The sequence below is a fragment of the Papaver somniferum genome, unplaced genomic scaffold, assembly GCF_003573695.1.
Source record: "Papaver somniferum cultivar HN1 unplaced genomic scaffold, ASM357369v1 unplaced-scaffold_107, whole genome shotgun sequence".
Lineage (NCBI taxonomy): Eukaryota > Viridiplantae > Streptophyta > Magnoliopsida > Ranunculales > Papaveraceae > Papaver > Papaver somniferum.
In genome coordinates this window covers 6,646,542-6,668,474 of record NW_020619603.1, presented here as the reverse complement: position 1 = coordinate 6,668,474, position 21,933 = coordinate 6,646,542, and the positions used below count along the sequence as shown (strand labels likewise).

Here is a 21,933-nt window from a genome sequence, read left to right as displayed (position 1 = left end):
TAAAGCCTCTATCCCGATTTACGTCATCCGTTGTTCAATTGAATCTGTTTGCCTGATTGGCTTCTAGCTAATAATAAGTCTCTCTTATTTGTATGTTGCATTGTTTTTTCTTCTCAATGAAGTGATCCGGTATCCATAACATGGTCACGGAGCAAAAGTCAGTAAATTATGTCGTGGTATACAGATCCTAGGTTGTTTAAGTATTACTGGAATTGTTGTTGGCATACATCATAGCTAGCATTTGTTCTCTTGTTAAATGAGATAAGAAATTTTCATATCTTTGTCACTAATCTTTTCCTCTTTCACAAGCTGATTATGTCGTGGTATACAGATTCAAAGCTGTTTATGTATACTGGAATTAACATATTTACAAGAGCAACTAAACCAGGAGAAGAATGATAGACAACCTCAAGTTTCCGATCTGAAAAAAAAAACAAAACTCAAGGAGTATATATAAATGTGTACTTGGTTATATTAGTCTTTGTTGTTTATCTTTAAGTCTGTATTTGCATCTTCGGTGCGGCCAGAGGTCGTAAAGCTTATTCCGACTTGGATCAACTATTTGTTCATTTGAATTTCATGTTTCCTGCTTTGTATATATCTATGAGAACAGGCACATAAGACTACTGATGAGGTATATTCATAACATGTAGGGCTTGGTCATAGGACTTTTGACCAAGTTATCCAGCATATACCTTCCTAGAGAAGTTGTTCTGGTCAGAATTTAGACAAAGCCAATTTACTTAGCAAGCCGTAATATATATCAAAGTTGTCCATGTGTATATGTACGTATATAGTTGATTTTGTATAAGTACATAAAAAATTTATATTGTTAATATACATTATAGATTCATAGCCATTTGATTTCTTGAGATAAGTAAATTTTCATATCTTTGTCACTGATCCTTGACAAGCTAGATTTTTCTTGTTTGATGCTCTCTTTGCTGGACAATCAAGCAAACTTGAGTAAAATATGTCGTGGTATACAGATCCTAAGCTTTTTATGTATTATATGGAATTCGATCTATGGATATGGGATAGTGAGGATTACACAAAGGTATGGCGTCCCTCTTCTCAAAGGAGATATCATGGATGAAGAAAAATTAGATTTCTCTAAACATCTTTCTCTAGGCAGTAACAAAAAGAGCGATTATGACGCTCTGAAATCTATCTTAGCTGAATATTCCGTCGAATATAAATTGTCAAGGTTTGGTGGTTTACTGGGATTATTCTATATCTACGGGTTGGTCACGAGTGGAGGAAGATGACCCGATTGTCTATAGTCTAACAGAAATTCTATTATTCTAAATCTACCTGGTATAACAGACCCTTCTGAAACAAAGTTGGCTGAGAAACAAGCTGTTGAGAAAAAGATGTCCGAATTAGTAGCACAAAATTCTATTCTCAGAGAAAAGTTGAAAGAGCAACTGAACCGAGAGAAGTTTTCTGAACTACTAACAGAAATTTCCAGTATTGAAGATAAATTGAATAATGAAGTAACAAATCTACAAAACCAGCTGACCACGAGAAGAATGATAGCAAGCTCAAGTTTCAGTGGAACGTTTATAGTGGCTGTGAATGTTTCATAGTTGTCTCCAAACCTATGCTGTAAAAGGTGCTAGGCAAGGCGAGGCGCCAAGCCAACATAGCTCCAAACTATGAAAAGGCCAAGTTGGATCCAGAGTTTTGGGGTTTGTATAAAATTGGAGGTGTTTCTTATGCAGCCCGAAAACCATTGGAGTCGGAGATGTCTGTATAGCCACAAGGCAGATTTTTTTCTGTTTTTTTTTGTTTTTCCCCTGATGCTAGGCATAGGCCCGTCTTGTCGCCTGGCAGCGTAGCCACCGGCTTACTCCGCACTGAGCAAACTCGGTCCTCTTGAACACTTGTTAAAGTTAGTATAATTTACACTTGAACGGAGACTCGAACAACTGACCCCCTACTTGAGAGTCAGACTCCTGATCAACTGGGCTAACCCTTGATGGTTCGATAGACGTTAATATCTTCCGGTTAGCGGTTCGAGGCCAACCTTTGATCCAGGGATTCAGTGGGTCATTTGTTACTTCAGTCTTTCAGTCTTTGTTGTTTTACTTTGGAAATTTTAATTTGCACTAGATTTGTGTCCATGCTACGTAACGTGCATTTATTTATTTATTTGGTGTGTGCGTGGCTTCTTCCCGTCCGTGGAAATGTATTTTTCAATTGGTGTGCGCGGGCCTCGCCCTGCCCCGTGGCGATACATTTTTGATTTGGTATGCTCGGGACTTCGTCCTATCCAGTGAAGGTGTATTTTTGATTTGGTGTGGCGGGACAAAAAATATATTAATTAGATGAAAAATATGTGCAGATTTTTTTTTTCCTTTTAACTTGTTCCCCCGCACCCGCCCCTTTATATATTAATTTTAACTTGTTCCCCACCACCCCCGCCCCTTTATATATTAATTTGTTGCTCCCTCACCCCCACCCCATATATTAATTTAAAAAAAATAGTCATAATATAATAATTACTCGATTTCCAAATTGAACTTCGACTTCCATAAAATCCAAACACGATAAGTTATGTTTTCTTTTTATATTTATAATTTTTAAACTAATCATACGTTTCTAAGTGTCATCACCTAAATATTGTCACTTCATGAATCTAACTCTTTTAAAATCCGAAATCATATAAGCTCCCACGTCGCATGGTGACCCTCACCCTCCTCTCTCCAAATTGCAGAGAAATTCTCTCCTTTTGAACCATGTCATTCCTAATTTTTCTCTTCATCTCGCCATGTCATTTGCCATCTCATTTCTAAGCTAAAAACTTAAAACTTGAAGAAGAAAAATACCGTAATATTTTTTTTCGTGATAAAAGAAAACAAAAAAAAATATAATGGCACACCCATCATGATTAAAAGAAAGAGACAGCGATATTCTTGATGGCAAACCAGCAAATTCTAACGTTTATACCCCAGAAAATCTATTATTCCATTCTGCTTAAGGTATTAATCTTGCTTCGTTTTCTTTTCCCATGATTAATTAAATATTGAGATTTTTATTCGAAAATCGGTTTGAGTTTTTTATTTTGTTTTGATTTGATTTTGCAGCCAGCAACTTCATACTCAAAGGATATCGTTTTTTTTTTTCTTCTGTCAATAGAAATTGATTTTTATCATGTCTTTTATTAAAATTGATTTCACTGGTGAATCAATCATGGACTAAAAGTATACGATGGAACAGAAGATGGAATACTCTCTCTGGTGAGATTTACTTCATCTTAAGATACACCGGCATTTATTTCCTTTTGTTAGGGTTTTCAATAATCAATCAATTTTTGTATTGTTGCAAAGGTGCGTCGACAACTATAATCTGTCATAATGGGTGTCAACGATTTTTATGTTCTGCTGTAATGCGAAAGAACAAAACATGATTTATTTATTTTTCTGGATTTTTCTCCCAGTGTCTTTTGTACGATCTTGATTTAATGGAGGTAATTAATCCAGTTCTTGGCCTATGTATTCAATTAATCCACTCGCACCTATATCGTTGACACTATTCTTTCTCAATGGTGGCATTTGGTCTGTTTATTTTCGGTACTAACACATGGTAGTTGTTTGTAGAAATGTCACAAAGAAATCGTTTTGATTGCTTTCACAGACAAAAGATTTAATTATTTGTTTGGGCAACAATAATTGTCCCCATTGCTCTTAACGTGATCCACCATTAACTATTGGTGCTGAACACCGCCACCATTATTGTTAATGCTAACTAAAATAGGAGAACTTTAATCGCGTAATCTGCAGTTACACTGCTTCTGGTATTAAGCAAGAATCAGAACTGCAGTGTTAGTTTCATCGATGTTGAAACAGAATTTTGTAATACAAAGATGTCTTTTGTATTTTTTTAGAAACACTAAGTCGACTTAGGGTGTTAGGCATCCAACTAACTGCAAAACCAATATTATATTGGTGTCTACACGAGTACTGTTTTATTTTCATGAATGTCCTAAACACTTGGAGTTATGGGTGACCAGTTTTATAAAATGTATACTGGATTTCTAACCTAGGTTTATCTTTTTTTTTTTAAACTGCGGAGAGTTGGAAACTGGTCTGTTGGAATATAGATCAGATGTCCTCATCATTAAATGGCAAGGCCTTCAAAAGAAGGTTTCCTTTGTTACTGTCACTACATAACTCAACACCTTTCAGCTCACACTGATCTCTTTTATTCTTACCACTGTGAATTAGTTTTTTGCTACTTGCACATTTCAGGCAATTGTTAGGTTTCAAATGAGTGCTTCATGTTCAATAGAAGGATAGTATACTCATGATATTGATAAATCATGCTTTGTTTGAGGATGATCTCATGGCATATACAAATTATTTTTGTTCAGGTTCACCACCTGAGTTAACCAATGCTACTGCCGGACGGATAAGGTTGCCAAAAATGCATTGGTAAAACAAATCTGACAAAAAAATGTTCACATATGTTGGTTGCAGGAAGAATTGATGGTCAGAGCAAATTACTTCAAATTTTCCCAACAAAATGCTTACAATTTTATATGTTCATTACCGCCGGGAATATCTAATCCTAATGTTCTATATTTTCCAGGTACATTTTTCGACTTTTGTTTTTCTTCATATTTTGTATTGAATCCAATGGCTGTCAATGGGTAACAATGTAGTGTCATATCTTCTATAATTATGGCAGAGTTATCAGAGAAACTTCAGTTTCCCTTTTTTCGTTTGGAATGGGTAATTATTAGGTGGATTATTAATCAAAGCTGGAGCACGTAAAATGCAACATGTAACGTCATTATCATTCTTATTTCTAACCCTGGTCTGATTATCTGTGCCAGTACAATAAGGCCATTGATTGCGGTCAGACTTAGAATATGATATTTGGAGGAATGACTTCCACACTTAGAACTGTGGAGTCGACTTGTTATTTATACGAGAGAATACAAAGGTTGTTACAATTGTTCAACCTATTCAAAAGCAACAGATGTTATTTTGATGTTAACTAAAGAACCGTAAGACTAATTTAAAAGTAGATGCAAAATACTCGGTCCTTTCCTTCATACACGGTATGCTAGCTGTTTTGGTTGAGAGTCTTCAGCAGATGAGTCTCTATCCTTAACACCTCCCCTCAAGTTGTACTTGAGTTGACGAATGTGCAACTTGCTTCTAATATACCGGAACCGTGGTGAAGATAGCCCTTTTGTATGAAAAAATTGGTGTTTCTCTTCAAATTCATAGTGTCAGATAGTCAAAATACCTCTTCAAATGGTTGTGTGAGATAGTCGAAATACCTCTTCAATTGGTAGTATTGATCTGTGTTGGTTAACAAATATAATTGGTAATGGTAATGATTTGTTTTGTATTGTTGTTGAAAGGTATTGAAATTTGTTTAGAACTGGTTTTTAAGAATGTTTTTAGTACCAGATCTAAAGTGTTGATAATCAAACAAAATACTCTGTCCAGTTGCCTTGCCACTAGCAGAGACATTCAAACAAGCTTTTTAGCAGCAAACGATGTTAACAATGGTGGTGAATGGTTATGATCTGGTGATAGAAATTTTTGTTGTAGGTAAAATGGATGGATGATGTGAGTAAAATAGGTGATGGAACTGGTGAAATGGGTGAAAAAAAACACCCATATTTGTTAACACAGCGGAAGAGTGAGGGATCGAACCCTCCTGATACCAACTTAGAACATGATATTTGGAGGAATGACTTCCACACTTAGAACTGTGGAGTCGACTTGTTATTTATACAAGAGAATACAATGTTTGTTACAACTGTTCAACCTATTCAAAAGCAACAGATGCTATTTTAATGCTAACTAAAGAACCGTAAGACTAATCTAAAAGCAGATGCAAAATACTCGGTCCTTTCCTTCATACACGGTATGCTAGCTGTTTTGGTTGAGAGCCTTCAGCAGATGAGTCTCTATCCTTAACAGTCAGCAATCAACTTTTCTTTCTACTCTCAGACATTCATCTAGATGTCAGGTGATAGACGCATTTATGTGTCTAATTTGTCCTCAATGTTTCGTATTGTTAGTACTCATTTTCGTCCTTATTATTGTGTTTTTATGTATTTTTAGGTATTTTTGGAAATAAACATTTTTGGAAAATTCGGCTCGAAAAGTTGCTCGGGGCGCCCCTGAAGGACATTTGCTATACGGACCCAGTTTTGGCTAAGGGGCACCTTCTTTGTTTTTTCCACCCTACCTGCTATCATCACCCCAAGACCGGATAAGGGACACTTCTTCTTCTTCACGGGAGACAGAAAATTGGCGGAATTCTTCAGTTCAAATATTTTGTTACGGCGAATTTCTGGTGGAAGATTTTGAGGCGATTAATTGAGACTCAATGCCCGATTTTGATTGTTACAACCCTGTTTCGATTAGACAAGGGTGGTAATGTGTTTTATCTCGACAAATTTGGGTTGTGTGCGTGGGAATGACGTGAAACATGATTGAGAGACTCACGGGATTATGTTGGATTCGTTTTGGAAAGTTGGAGCGAGTATATAGCGTTGTCATCTCATTCTGGAACGTGTATCAATCAATTTGGAGTGTGTAAACAACAGCTAGCTGCTTGAGAAGTTAAAACAGGGAAGAAATTCCCGTATCTTGCATGTAAATAATTTTTATTGATTATCAGGTAATGGAGGATATTTGGGGAGTGATGAGCGAGATTTCTTGGTCCTGTTTGCTATAAGAACACAGAATAACAGTCAAGAACAGTCGCAGAAACTGTTGCCTATAGTTTCAAATTCAATATCTTTGTAACAGTTTCTGTAACAATTAACAGTCTGTTAGTGTTTCTCTGTAACAGTGGGTTCTGTAACAATTATAACTGTTACAAACACATGCTTTATACCTTTTCTCCTTGCAAACACCTTTTTGAGCAATGAAAAATTCACTTGAGTGTGTTTTTACCATGCGAAGCTAGAACCCATCACTGGAACGAAGGAGAGAGCAACTTTTCATGATTGTGGTAAATGAATTAATTCTTTTATTGACTTTTTGCATAGATTTAATTGCTTTATGATTTCTATTAATTACTTGTTATTTTGTCTGATGTCGCATGCTTGGTTTAAATTACTTTTGATGCGTCATGCTTACGACTTACAAATAATGTTTTATGAAATCTATTGTTGGAAAAGAATTAGAGTCACAACTTCTTTTGTTTGAGCTACATTGTTTAGAGTTAATGATTGAACCACAAGAATATGAAAAGTAGTGAAATCTCAGTGCCTCTTCATCTTGTCACCATATTTGTATATATTTTCCTTATTTTCGTTTATTAAAACTTAAAATCAATCCAACAAAGTCCGAGTGAACGACAACCTTTACCACTATCAAAATTTCGATCAATTTTTGGCGCCGCCGACGCGGACTTGTGTTTAGATTTGTTTTTAGGTTTTATTTTTATTTTTATTATTTTTGTTCTTTTTTACGCCTTTTGGTATTTCTTACTCCCTCTCTTTCTGAAAGACCGTTCTCTATTCCATTTTAGTATGTTTCAAAAATGTGTCCAACTTCTGTTTATAGTCATATTTTTCCAATGAACTCTCTAACATACCCTTAAGTTTTTTATATTCATAATTTCTATTTTAATGAGACACAATCTAGAATATTAATGAAATCTGTATAACTAAGGAAAAAAATATATCCTTTTGAAGACAATATGTGTATGGTTCCAAATTAAATTCTTTATTAAGGTTATATTCCATAAGTATACAATCACTATACCAAATCAAGGATTTCCTTATGAAACAAAAGTGTTACCAAAAAATAGAAGCTAATTTCCCTAACTAAGAAAAATGGTTACCCATAAGCAGTTATATAATGTGTTAGTATTTTATCCAACCCTTTTAGTCCATTAGGGAAATTAAATAAGCTAACACTTCATTTCCATTACAATATTTATCCTAACTATTGACATTTTACACTTCCTATTTATTTTGTAATGTAAAAATTGTGTTATAACCTTTGCTAACTTTTTATATAACTGTTCAAGTGACTAGTAAAGAGATGACATGTGTCTTGTGTTTTCATAATTGGGTAACACACGCCTTCCGTTAGCAATTAGTTAGATTTTAATAAAAAAAAATATTCGCACTTTCAAGTTCCGATCTCCTGGAAATGCCAGGTTCTGGTCACCTGAAGTTGCTAGGTTCCGATCACCTGAAATGCCAGGTTCCGGTCACCTGAAAATGTAATGTTCTCCACATTCTCAAATTCCAAACGTGTCAGATTCATATCCACTGTATTCCAAACCAAATTATACAAATGACAATGCAAGTATTCACAAAATTAGGATGCTGACACAATTTGGAAAAAACCGGACATCTTCCATTTAGTTAAACTTGTAATCCACTGTAAAGGTTACACAACATACATGAACCAACAAATATACACTAGATGGCGGCTTAGACGGTTGGGGGTAAAAACTAATGGTATCAGATCACGTAACATGATAGCGAGAATGGTGTACCCAGTGACTAGCAACAACTTCTCTTTTACTCCCATTCAATCTCTTCGTATCCCAAATTTCCAACCTTTTCAATTATTAGAAGGTGCCAGTTTGGTTTCTTTGGATTCTTTTGCGCAATTCTGTACAAATCACAAAACAAAAATCATTAAAAAGAACATGTAGAGAACCTCAGAACAATATACAAGAAAAGCCAAGATAGATTTGAAGATGGTGCAACTCGTCATCGACATTCCAAGCTAAAATCCTAAGATATGCATACAAGCTGACAGACTATGAACAAATGTACATGTTCTGACAGAGACACTTGCACATACACTATGGCGAGAAGTGAACTATCGGGATCCAACACATAAAACATATAGAATGTTAAAACATAGTTCTGCAGGTTCATAAAATCATGACAGTGACAGTATATCCAACAATCAATAAATTAATTCACATAATTCAAATCAAGTGAACACAAAACTCACTTGTAGACTTTCCACTCATATGGAGGTCCAAAACTCCCATGTTTTAGTTCTACATGTGTGTGTACAGAGACATGCAACTATCTTTGTGTTGGTGCATATGTATCTTTGCATGTGTGTGAGAAAGAGAAAGAGAGATGTAGCCTACCTATTATGATGCACCATCTTTGGAATACGCCTTTAAGTCCTAAAGGTTGTTACGAATAAGCAGCCCTTGGAGTGATAAGTAATGATCTTTGTTGTCTCATGTCTGTACCAAATAATTATTCTGCCTTCCTTAACGTTTCCTGGATAACAGGGAAAAAGACAAACCAATTTTCTTAGTTACGTCGGTTCAATGACCAAAAGATTTTACCGAGAGTTTCAAAAATCACAAAGCAGTAAGTAATTACCTCTCGAGTTTGATTTTGACAGTTCAGCTCCTTGATGTTGGAAAGAAATGCACTGAACTGCTCATAAGACAAAGTACTCCTGTAGTTCCAAATATCTACAATTCCAAATAGTTGTAAACTTTCGAAATTGTCAATAAAAATCGTGACTAAGAACTGAACCCCGTAATAGTCAGACCTGGCTTGGCGGAATATCTCCTTTCCATCAATTTGAGGAGTGCGCACTGAACATAGTAAAGCACATAAGTAACTAAGTTATGTTAAGGCCATTCTTCTTATAGAGTAAGAAATAAGAAAAAAAACATCAAAACGAAAACGCCAACATTTGTTTCAGCCAAGTCAGCCATTTTGAGTCACGCTTCGAAACGGCAGAACTGGCAGTTTCTATCAACTAAAACTAGCAGGAACCAAAATGGGAAGATCACTGTTGGTACACCTCGTGGTTAATAAATAAGGTATATACTGACATCCCTTCAGTTTCATCCATGCATTTTATAAAAAAGATGAGCTTTGGTTAACTGTAGCTCTTGTTACAGAACTGGTACAGGACGTCCATGAGGAGGAGAGTTTGCTGCAGAAGATTGCTGACCTGATGGGAACCATCAACACAATAAACCACTTCGCCCTTCGTACTGAGATTTAGTGGTGGAACCAGAGGTGCAGTTTGGGGATCCAACAGAATAATATCCTCTAGTGATCTACTGGTAGAATACCCATTTGGTGTTGCATCAGAGTTCAGACCATTCAACAAGCAGTACTCCTGCCAAAACCAAGTAAAATGTGTTGAAACTTAGTCAGGAAAGTAATCCACTGGATTTGAAACCATAAAAAGAAAAAACAAAAGAAAAATATAACAACCTTAAATGCCCTCATTTGGTTTGGTGTAATGTTTGTATTGCCATTAGACTTGAATGTTCCTCCTTGTTTCTTATACCCAGTTCAATTTATGTTCATCATCACCTGTTCACTGTAACAATTTGAATAACTCAAAGAAACTTCACAACACATTCATTTATTATAAACTTCATTAATCATTCTCCATCCACAATTCAAAACTACTTTAAGAGTGCTCAAATTAAAATCCAAGAGCAACTTATCTTGTTGTTGCTACAACCCAGAAAATCAGTAGCTTAACTGCATTACAGAGAGGAATTGCCAAAATCCACCTGTATCCACAAAATATCAGTATCCTAAAGAACGACAATATTCCTACAAGGAAATCAGTAGCAAGCCTAAAACAGAAAGAAACAAAACAAAAGTGCATTAAGTATGTAAATAGACCCGAACCAAGAAAGAACGACAATATTCCTACAAGTCCACTTGATGCACTGCGCTATTAGTCTTCTCTGACCTACAAAAATCCCAAGTCCAAAAACCCAAAAAATTAAATTACAAAAATGAAGAAAAAAAATTGAAATTGAATCGATTTTGTTACCAGATACCAAAAGCACCAATATCAAAGTGTACAATCCAAATCCCCCATTGTTATATGATGAAATTAAACGGATATTCAATTAAATTGAGCTTTAGATCTGAAATTGCAAATGAACAGAAAAATGTCCTAAAAAACATCAAAAATTATAACATAAACACGAAATAAAACCCATATAAAAGGTTCAAAAACCAAAGATTAGATAAAACGTTATCACCACGAACAACACAAGATCTCCATAGTCATCAATCTTACCAAAACCCCTTAAAAATAAAGTTTCAGAATATTTAAATTATTGAGAAAAAAAGATAGAAGTAATACAAGAACCTATGCAAAAGAAACTACTGTAAAAATGGAAATACATGAGAAGAAAGAGCAAGGAAAATCAACCTTCAACTCAAGAATCACTATCACAGTTGAAGGCTTCAATGAAACATAAAACCAATTGAACGGATGTAGCTCCAACTGATTAGGTCTTCTTCTTCTTGTTCGGAAGAATTTGCATCTTAGGGTTTTGTGACAAACCCGGTTTTGAATTATTTCTCCCTTTTCATCATTTGTAAACACCCTTTGAGCAATAATAATGATTTTTGAGCGTGTTTCCAACATGATGAGCGGCTAATTCTCCCACAACCAAGGCAATGAGGAAGCTATTTACGCATGAATAATTGGTATCTATTTTATTTTCTCTAATATTTAATTATAATTCACTCAATCACTGCTTTTGCAGAGTTTTAAATTGTTTGCGTAATTTTCCTAATCAGTTCTGATTCAATTAGATAGGTTATGCGTTGTTTAGATAATCTATGCTTAAGGGATACAGTTGATGTTTGAGAATTTGCTTAATTATTAGTGAGTTAAGATATAAAGGACTTAAAAGATAATTAGAGTTTTTGATTATTTACCATCATTAATTCATGTGTAATAGTGGAATCAGTGTCTTGGTTGTTTTCTCATACCTCTCCCCCACTTTGTTAATATTTTTGTATATAATTTTATTAAATCTTTAAATTTAATCTTCACAAGTCCGAGAGTTTGAACCTCATTCTACAACAACAATCAAAAACAATATCAATAATGCCCATCTGGGAGAGATAGCCTAAGGTGAGAATGGCTCTCCCAAGGAGTGAAGAAACTCGATCAGGGCGCCGAGGTACACGGTTGAGTCAAGAGTGCCCGAGACGTCTGGAGCGTACCTTTCCACTCTTGACAAGTCCTGACTATGTTGCTCTCGGTCCGAAGATACCCCACTTAGGGTGCGATCTTGCTGCCATAAACCCTATACGTAATGTATGCGAGATTGTGAAATCAACTGGTTGTTGAAAAGACGGACGGGAAGATCCATAATCTTAACCATATAGAGGTAAGCTTCCTTGAAGGGGCAGCCAGGGGGAAGATAAGGACGGCACCCTCTATTAGGGAGATGAATTGTGTAAAAAGTCGTAAATATCACAAGACTTTTCACTCATACGAGTATTAAGAATTGTGGTATTTACGAGAAGTAACCTGAAGAGGAAATAATACAAGAAAATGATAAGACGAGATCAATGGGTCAATACACTATGATGTAAAGACCACCTGCGATTTCGTCTCGCATAAACAGAGGCAACATAAGACCTTTACATAGGAAGGCAAAAATAAGATCTCATAGATAATACAAGAAAATGAATTATTTATAATTTTTAAAATATGTTCGCACCAAGAAAAGTTCATAGTAAAGGATACCAATCATATTTGGTTTATCAAAATCTGCCAAATAACAAGAGGCAAGAATGGGAATGCAAAGGAAATGTTATTTGCCTCATTTTGATAATCTTACATGCATATGAAGAAGTCATAAATATGAAGCGAAGAAAAGAAGAATCATACTAAAAAGATGAAAACTGAATTTACAAGAATTTACAAGTATATTACAACAAGAAGAAGCAATCAATTTTCATCTTCCTCATTTCGCTCAGACTAAGAATCGCTAATTTCTTCTTCAAAATCTTCTTCTCCATCAGTAACTTGGATATCATGAATGGGTACATTTTCAGGAATCACTGGAAAGTTGTATTTCGACAAAGGAATGCCATTCTTTAGACAAATTTTTTTAACAGCAGCCTCACGAGAACGATTAGCATCGTTAGTGTTGTTCTGGACTAAGTTAAACCAATTCTGCTTCAGTTGCTGATACTTAGAGTTATGAGAAGATGATTCTTCTTCCTTAGCATCCAAGCGAGTTTCTAGCTCTAAAATTCTCTTTTGGTATTCCTTCTCTTTCTCTGCGAAGCATTAACAAAAGAGTTAAGATAACAGACAATTATTCTTAAAAAATATGAATGAAGATCAAAGAACAACATATGACCTTCATAATTGGAAATAATGTCTGCGACCAGTGTAGAATGCTCAATATGAAGACTGACATTCACACCTAGATTATTTCTAGCATCATTCAGAACTCTAGCAACCCAGTTGGACTCATCTTCACTTTCTATAAGGAGTTGAGATCGAATTAAATTTCTTTCCTCGACAAGAATGTCTCTCTCACGACAAGCTGAATCACATTCTATCTTAACCTCAATAATGGATTCTTGAAATTGTTCTAGTGCTTTTGAACTCCTAAGAGCGATTTCATCTTTTTCAGTAATAAGATCGTTCATCTTCACCTCCAATACTTGAACTGCTTCTTTCTCCTCATAAAAACGTCGTTTAAAATTATTCGCAGCGGATAATGCATTTTTATGGCATTCTCTAAGGGTTGTATATTTTAATCTTAATCCTTCCAAGTTAAGGTTTTCAAATCCTCGAGTGGGGTAATTACTTAAAGAGGAATTGAGGTGTTCTAAAAAACTTTCAGCATCGGGAAGATTACCCGCTTCATCTGAAAGGTTATACAGGTCTGCGAAGACAATTACATACCAATGAGTTCCTTGTTTCTTTCTCGAGTTTGGAGAACCAATTGAGAATTAGTTAAATTCTCATTTCTAAGTTTTTATTCTCGACTGTAAGATTCGCATTCGTATCCGACAGAATAGACTTCTCCTGTTTTAATTTGGCATTCTCATCTTGCAATCTGCGAAGTTTTATTTCATTATCCAAAGAAATCACATAAGATATACAGGCACTCTGCGAAAATAAAAGCATTATAAGTAAAAAAAAAAGAGATAATAAGGAAAATATAAAAGGAAAATATGGCAGAATATTACCAAGCCATTCATCGCAAATTGAAAATCTGAATTTATCGCAGAGACAAATCTGCCAAGGGATCGATCCCCCCAATCAAAAGCAGTACAGATCCTTAAGACCATTTTGAAGGCACGATCCGTTTCATTATCCCAAAGAGTAGCGAGAGCATCTCCAGAAAAAAGATCAGACAACTTCTTCCGATATGAATCAATCGATACCTCTTCCTACAAAGCAAAGGTATCTCTATCTGAAGATTCTGTACTTCAAGAAGAAGCATACCTCGCACACATCCTAGACACCTCATCTTTTGACGAGGTGTTCTTGGATACAGATTTTGACGAGCGTTTCTTAGGAGTGCTCTTGCTTTTGCCTAAAGTCTTATCGTTCAAAGGATTCACCTACGCGAATAATTAAGATAAGAAACATAGGCAACAATATTGTTAAAAATATAAAGTGTGTTTCTTACTTCCTTATTCTGCGAAGATGATATTTTGCGCGAAGTACTGACCTTTTTGGCATCCTGCGAAAGAGAAGAAATAAGATATAAGAAGGAAAGTTACGAGAATTTACAAATTTGATTAAGAGGATCACATACCGCTACTTTCTTTTCCTCATTTTCGAGTAATTTAAATTCCCAAGGATGGTAAAGAGGGAAATCTTCGGGCAGAGGATTGTCAGAACCATCCACAGCTCTACCAGATATAAAGGATCCTTCCAAGATAACAGGGAAATTAAGCCAACTAGAATCATTGGATCTGCGAGCAGCACGATTAGAATTTGAATTCCAATCAACGTCTCGCATAATCTTTTCATCTTCAGCGATACCATCTACTCTCCTTATGCGAACATCCCATTTAGTCATGTTACTCTTCATAATAGCGACGTAATAATTCTTAAAGAAATTATCAAGAGTATACTCAGCAGGATCTATAATTTTATCGCGATGATCCTCTTTTCGCACTTCATCAGGATAAGAATTCCCAAGACCAGCTGCGCGACGAGCATACACTAATGGTATCCTGATAGCATCACCACTCAACTGAAATATTCCTCAAGTGAATCTCTCATCAACAATAAGTCTATAGAAAAGAGGAATCTCAGGATTATATAAAGGAATTCGTAAGAATTGAAGTTGACCTAACGAAACGATGATTCTTCGGTTATTCCATTGCTCAGATTTGATTAGATCAAGATTAAGTTTTGATGCGACATTACATGAAGGAGGAAGAGAGAGTTCGTAACCCCTCTAATTGAAGTCAGTTTTCACTTTGTTAAATTCGATCTTCATCTTTTTACCAGCAGGAGCCATTAAAGAATGGGAATGAAGAATATGAATTTGCAGAGAAGGTGAAGAAGAATAAAGGAGATAAAAGGATTAAGATAGAAGAGAATATATAGGAAAGAGCGACCCTTTTTTCAAGATTTACTCTCATTAATGCGAAGAATGAACGGATACAAATATACGGTTAAAAAAGACGTGTCAAAAGATGAGTGGTTAAAAGGACATGCGTACATAAAGAGAGCTTGAAATATGGAAAATTGTCGGCAAAGTAAAATAAAAAAAGAAAAGAATGTGCGATTTGAAAGAAGAGAACTTCTTATATCGCTCACTCTGAAGAATAAGAAATATGAGAAAAGGCAAATGTAGGAGTTAAATATCGCACACGTTAATAACTACGCGAAGTAAAGAATATAACCTAAGCGAAAGAAGTCGCACATAGCAAAGTTGAGATGACATACCAGATGATGTCAGTAAAGTCACGGGTAAAGTGTGAAGAATCATGCGAAGAAGTATGATATGCGAAGATGAGCGATTGTATATGAGCGAATCTGTGGAATAGCGATCCCGAAAATAATGGGATTCTTAATTGTCATCCACTATGTAAAATCCTATATAAAGGAGAGAGATTATTGTTTGTGTGAGGATTCTAGGACAAGTCTTAGTAAAGAGATACGAAGAGAGAGAAAGTGAGTTTAGGTTTCAAGTAGAATTGTTGTAATACTTGAATCTATTTTGTAAACATTCCTAATCTTTTGTTAATAAAATCAAGAATTCATAATGATCACCTAGAGATCGAATTAGTTATAGTGGAGTGTAGTGGTAAGATTTCTTACAACTAAATTATTCTTCTAAATCTTCTTGAGATTTTTGTACAGATAGTTTTTGAGAAAACTGGATTGTGATTGAAGAATTCCATCTTGTTAAACCATTTAGTATGAATTTCTAACAGACAGAGCACATACCCACTTAGTTCACACCCTTACAGCAGCAGTCAGGTAACATACACACTTACAACTTGTTTGTTTGCAGCTGGCTCGGTGTCTGGGTCTGAGTCAACCCCTGACTCGCACCGAGTCATCAGTCAGACTGTTTGCTTTGTGATTTTGGCAACCCCTGACTCGGCATCTGAGTCATCCCTAACCCCTGACTCGGGATATGTGGAGTCAGGCATAAAAATGACCCTGAGTCATGGCTCAAACCACTGACTCGCTGGAACTGACGAAACAGTCCTGGACATTTTATATCAAAGATATCATTTTCATCTCTTTTCCTTTCTTCCGTCGAGAGCAGAAGCAGAAATGGGAGAAAACCCTAGATATACTTAATCTCTCAGCTGATCTCCTAACTCATCTCTACTTCTCCTTAATCTCGACCTCCTAGCATCACATGGTTAATTCATTTTGGCTTTTTCTTTTGGCTGCTTAATTTTCATATTGCCAATCATTGTCGTTGGTTTCAAGTAATGAATGACTCGTATATTGAATGTTTTAGAGTTCTGATATGATTATAAAACTTGGGTTCTGCTTAAAACTTGAACTTGGAGGTGAATGAGCTAAGAAAGGAGCTCAATACAACAAGGAAAAATGCCAACAACACTGCACACGAGTTATTTGATATAAGGCCACAAATAATGGAAAATGGGTGGATTGAGCGATTGTGTCCGATCACTTGAGGTAATGTCATTTAGACCCTCTTTATGTAAATAATGGATGATTTATTTGTATAGTTAATGATTGGAGGAGAATTAATTCATTGGTTAAGTTGCTATAGTTATTGATTCCTTCGTTGTTAAATGTTTTATTGCCTACAGTGAAATTACATAGAATTTGTTAATGTGGGATCATAAGCATAATGTAAGTGTAGTATTCTAGTGAGGTTTTGTTGTTACTCACACTAATCTTTGACTTGTAGCAGCGTAAGGGTACAACAGGCTCTTCCATCTTTATAGATTTTACTCGTTGAATTAAGAAATAAATATCGCTGTCATAATAATATTTTGCCAACTTCATCCGTAATATGTATTCTTTATTTTAGAAAAATGGAGTCCTTTTCTTTGAGTTATGATTTGATATATGTGTACAATTATCTCAAATGTAAGTAGTATTTGATTTGAGCTTAATGTTCGCTTAATATGGTTAGAGAAATTTTACTATATACTTGTATCTTGAAGGTAAATGTCGTAGTTAATTCATAGTTTTGAGGTACATGTTACATGTATGTTTCATTTGCTGGCCGTAGATAACCTCTGTAGGCAACCTTTGCATTTGTTGTGGCGTATTTGGAGTGTGTATTTTTCAATTCATGCGTGATGAAATGAATGTTTAAGGCAATGCCTGAGTAGTATTTGGAATTGATGAATTTTTTCTTCTAAATGATTGGATCCTAAGTGGATGACTCCTCCCTATCGACACTACCATTGATAACGGTGATTACGCTGAAACTGATGAATACGATGGAGGGTCACCGTTTTTCCCCAGTTTATCAGAGTATATTGAGAGTTCGAGAAAGAGTCAGGATATTGAAATGATCTTTGGTCGTATCTCAATGGTAATTTTTGATCTTCAATTGTTGTTTATCGTTCTACATTTAAAACATGTATATTATTCGACTGAAGGTCTGAAATATGGCTCGGGTTTTGACTAGGATCTGGTCATGTTTTAGAATGTTTTCTTTTACTTTCACCTTTCAATTATCATCTGATACGAGTTGCAATCCTCTATGAATAAGATTTAATTTTCTTAGTTTTGATTTGCTATAGGTTGTTTTTGCTACAACTTTGGCAGTGGAATCTATCACGGGGAACTCGCTATTCCAAAAGATGGACTTACAAGAGATCACAGAAACAGCTGGGGATTGTTTAGCTGTCGTAGTATTTTCTGCTGCTTTTGCATATCTCTCAAGTGCCCAAACCAAGGTGTATATAACTGCATCTTTAAAGCATTCCTTGCTTCTATAGTAGAAAGGTAACTACATTGCAGGAGTTTTGCTGCTGATAACTTTTGCAACCCAAGGAAGTGTTGACTACATGTTTGTCATTCGGGATTTATATGAATCAAACACCATTTTTATGCTTTCAGGGCAGTCAAATAACATGGTTGCAGGCGACTTTACATCCATGTTAACTCCTACATCTCTGTTAACCATCGATTGTAATTATGTGTGCTGAGTCCAAGTTGTAGTCCTCGGGTAGACTCTGATTTCATCTTACTACTACAACTGTGGTAGTATTTTTTATTTTTTGTTTTCATTTATGTATAAATCTGCTGTCCACAACTTGTTTTTTAGTTCAATCTTATTACTGAAGTGAAAAGTTAACTCAATTATGCATCTAAGGGTATTTTCTGTCCAAATATTATCAGTCAGTTGAGTCAGGTCTTATTCATAAAACAAACATATTTTTTGAGTCAGATCTTAGTGAGTCAGATCCAGATGAGTCAGGTGATTTTAGTCAGATCCAGATGACTCAGATCCAGACGACTCAGATGAGTCAGCTGCAAACAAACAAGGTGTTAGTTCACACCCTTACAACCTTACACACACCTCACATGCACTCTTTCAACATGCACCACTTCCAACACCACGACACTCTTTGAGTTTTGCTGTCAAATCGGAAACTTGAGCTTGCCTAGCATTCTTCTTGTGGTTCAACTGGTTTTTTAGATTTGTTACTTCATTATTCAATTTATCTTTAAGACTGGAAATTTCTGACAGTAGCTCAGAAAACTTTTTCTCTCGGTTTAGTTGCTCTTTCAACTTTTCTCTAAGCACGGAATTTTGTGCTACTAATTCAGACATCTTTTCTCAACAGCTTGTTTCTCAGCCAACTTTGTTTCAGAGTGATTAGTAATACCAGGTAGAATATGGTATATGGAGTCATCTTCCTCTACTCGTGATCAGCTACCAGTAGATTTAGAATAATCCCAGTAAACCACCAAACCTTGACAATTTACATTCTTAACACACTGATTGCTAACCTCGACAGAATATTCAGCTAAGGTAAATTTGAGAGCGTCATAATCGCTCTCTTTATTACTAACCAAAGAAAGATGTTAGAGAAATTTAATTCTTCTTCATCTATGATATCTCCTTTGAGAAGAGGGACGCTATACTTTTTTGTAATCCTCACTAACCCATATCCATAGATCGAATTCCAGCAATACATAAACAGCTTAGGAACCGTATACCACGACATATTTTACTCAAGTTTGCTTAAATTGATTGTCAAGCAGAGAGCCTTAAAACAAGAAAATCTAGCTTGTGAAAGAAGAAAAGATAAGGGACAAAGATATGAATATTTCCTTCATCTCCTAAATAATATGAATATTTCCTTCATCTCCTAAATTAATTTGAAGATTTCCCTATCTCATATAAATCCCATTATTTTTTTGAAAATTTCCTTATCTCATAAATTATTTTTTTAAAATTTTCCTTATCTCATAAATTATTTTTTTTTGAAAATTTCCTTATCTCATAAATTATATGTACTATCACATGCTAAGTAGTTGGCTTAATTAGTCTAAATTCTGACCAAAACAACTTCTAGCTAGGAAGGTATGTGCTGGGTAAATAATTGGTCTTATTTGCCTCATCAATGGTCTTATTTGCCTGGCTCATGAATATACAAAGCAGGCAAACATGAATATCAAATGAACAAATAGTTGATGCAAGGCAGACTAAGCTCTACGAACTCTGGCCGCACCGAAAATGCAAAATAAACGAATGCAAACACATATTTAAACTTTAAAGACAACAAAGAGTGATATATTCAGGCACATTTTTATTTAGCAAAATGAGGTGATGGCTTACTTGATCCTTCCATGCTCGTAAGAGAAGTATTATTTGAAAACCTTTTCACATCAAGGTTGTCTAAAGGAACCAAATGACTAGAAACAGAGTTACTTCATAATCCAACTTATCTTTAAGATAAGTTATCTTTCTTTCATCAGAGCGTTTCTCAGCCAATTTTATTTATATGGATCAGTAATACCAGGTAGACCATAAAAGGTCGAGTCATTTTCCTTTACTCGTGACCAGGCACCTACACAATAATCAATGTAGCTGATCCAGTAAATCACCAATCCTTGACAATTTACATACTTATCAACTAGTGCTCTGCAATCTTCATTTAACCAAGATTTAAGAGCATCGTAATCGCTCTCTTGGTTGTGGCCCAAAGAAAGATGTCTAGAGAAATCTAAAACCGCTGAAGTGTCGAAATGTTCCTTGTAAAGAGGGACGTTATACTTTTTCTCTATCCATTATATGTAAAACCTCTCTATCGAAGCCCTGTATCTTAAAAACAAATTTAGGATCTCTATACCACGTCGACATAGTTATAGCTTCAACAATAGAAATCTAGCTTTGTAAAGAAAAGAGTGATCAGATACTATGATCGATGTATGTTTTGAGTCGATCAGCAAAGATATATATTTTTAGATAGCTCAACAAAATCAAAAAAAAAAATACAAAAATAATTCAAATATACAATATACTTATGTATGCACACGGCACCATCACATACTTCACCACTGCTCTTATTCTCTTAACCGCCATGTGATACTCTCCAAGCCAGCATTCACAACAAGTGCAAGCGCATCAGTAGCACATCTAACTTGCATAAACTTAGTATTCAGTTTACCATTTGAACTAACCACTTGCTCCTTTAAATAACCATCCCCTCTTAGATAATCAATACCTAAATCGTTAGCACTAACATTGTCAAGCGTAATAGTAAAAACCTAGGAAGTTCCCAATCTAACAAACATTCCTCTAACATCTTCCCAATTACCTCACCTGAATGACATAGAATTTGGAAAAAAGTTGATTACCAGTTTGTGCAGCTTCCAATCTTTATCAATGAAATGTGCAGTTATAACCATGTAGCTTTTATTATGGGCATTTGAGGTCCATGTGTCAGTGGTGAGACAAACTCTCACATTGTTTTCCTTGAAGTAGTTCTTCGTCTTCTCCTTTTCAGCTTCATACAAATTTAATACACGCCGCGAAATGGTCATAGGAGAAGGTATCTTGAATATGGATTCAAGTACCCTACAAAGTTCCTTGAACCCTTCTCCTTCAACCACTCTAAACGGATGCTCATCTAAAATCACAAATAAAACCACTGCCTTTGTACATGCATCTTTATTAAAAGTTACCGCAAACAATTTTCCTTCCTCTCCAATCCTAGCCGGTTGAAAATCAAGAGTTTGTTGTCCTTTTTCCTCCTTAGGCTTCTTCTTACATATCTTCAAATGATTATCCATACCACCTGTGCCATGCTTGACACCATGAGATGCAATCTTTGTCTTACAGTGGCGACATTTTTCATATTGCGAAGGCGGACGTTCCATATCAAAGTGTAACCATACATCAGATGTACGTTTATTTCCTTGTGGTTCTATCACTTCCGTGTCATCTTCAGTTGCATCTTCAGGAGTTTTACGCTTATTGCTATGTGTTCCCGTCACTTCTATGCTAGCTTCAGTTGCATCTCCATCTGCACTAGCATCACCATCTCCACTAGCCTCTCCAGCTGCACTAGCATCTTTAGAAGCACTTGCACCTCCAACTGAACTTGTATTAGGTGGAGGTCGAGGTGGTCGCTTATTAGAAGAAACAGAGGCAGTAGGTGTTGAACTAGATCCTCGCATTGTCAAACAGCAAGTCTTCAAAATGATAAACCATACATGATGTCAATTAGTATTC

General features: G+C 35.5%; 3 long non-coding RNA genes across 6 annotated transcripts; 1 reads left to right on the top strand and 2 right to left on the bottom strand.

Moving 5' to 3' along the window:
* The first annotated feature begins 2,834 nt into the window (after positions 1-2,834).
* On the top strand, positions 2,835-6,718 carry LOC113327638. 4 transcript variants are annotated; one of them, XR_003349102.1, is made up of 4 exons: positions 2,835-2,984; positions 3,090-3,242; positions 4,482-4,593; positions 6,090-6,718. It is a non-coding gene; the product is annotated as an uncharacterized LOC113327638 (long non-coding RNA). The 4 variants fall into 4 exon arrangements; XR_003349101.1 differs by lacking the exon at positions 6,090-6,718 and adding an exon at positions 4,693-5,251; XR_003349100.1 differs by lacking the exon at positions 6,090-6,718 and having other exon boundaries at positions 4,482-4,672.
* Positions 6,719-8,492: 1,774 nt separating this feature from the next.
* Positions 8,493-9,546, bottom strand: LOC113327730. The gene is made up of 4 exons (XR_003349167.1): positions 9,525-9,546; positions 9,350-9,428; positions 9,106-9,244; positions 8,493-8,609 (listed from the first exon to the last, which is right to left on the bottom strand). It is a non-coding gene; the product is annotated as an uncharacterized LOC113327730 (long non-coding RNA).
* Positions 9,547-9,548: 2 nt separating this feature from the next.
* On the bottom strand, positions 9,549-10,343 carry LOC113327729. Its single transcript, XR_003349166.1, has 3 exons — positions 10,205-10,343; positions 9,936-10,106; positions 9,549-9,570 (listed from the first exon to the last, which is right to left on the bottom strand). It is a non-coding gene; the product is annotated as an uncharacterized LOC113327729 (long non-coding RNA).
* Between the last annotated feature and the right edge of the window lie 11,590 nt (positions 10,344-21,933).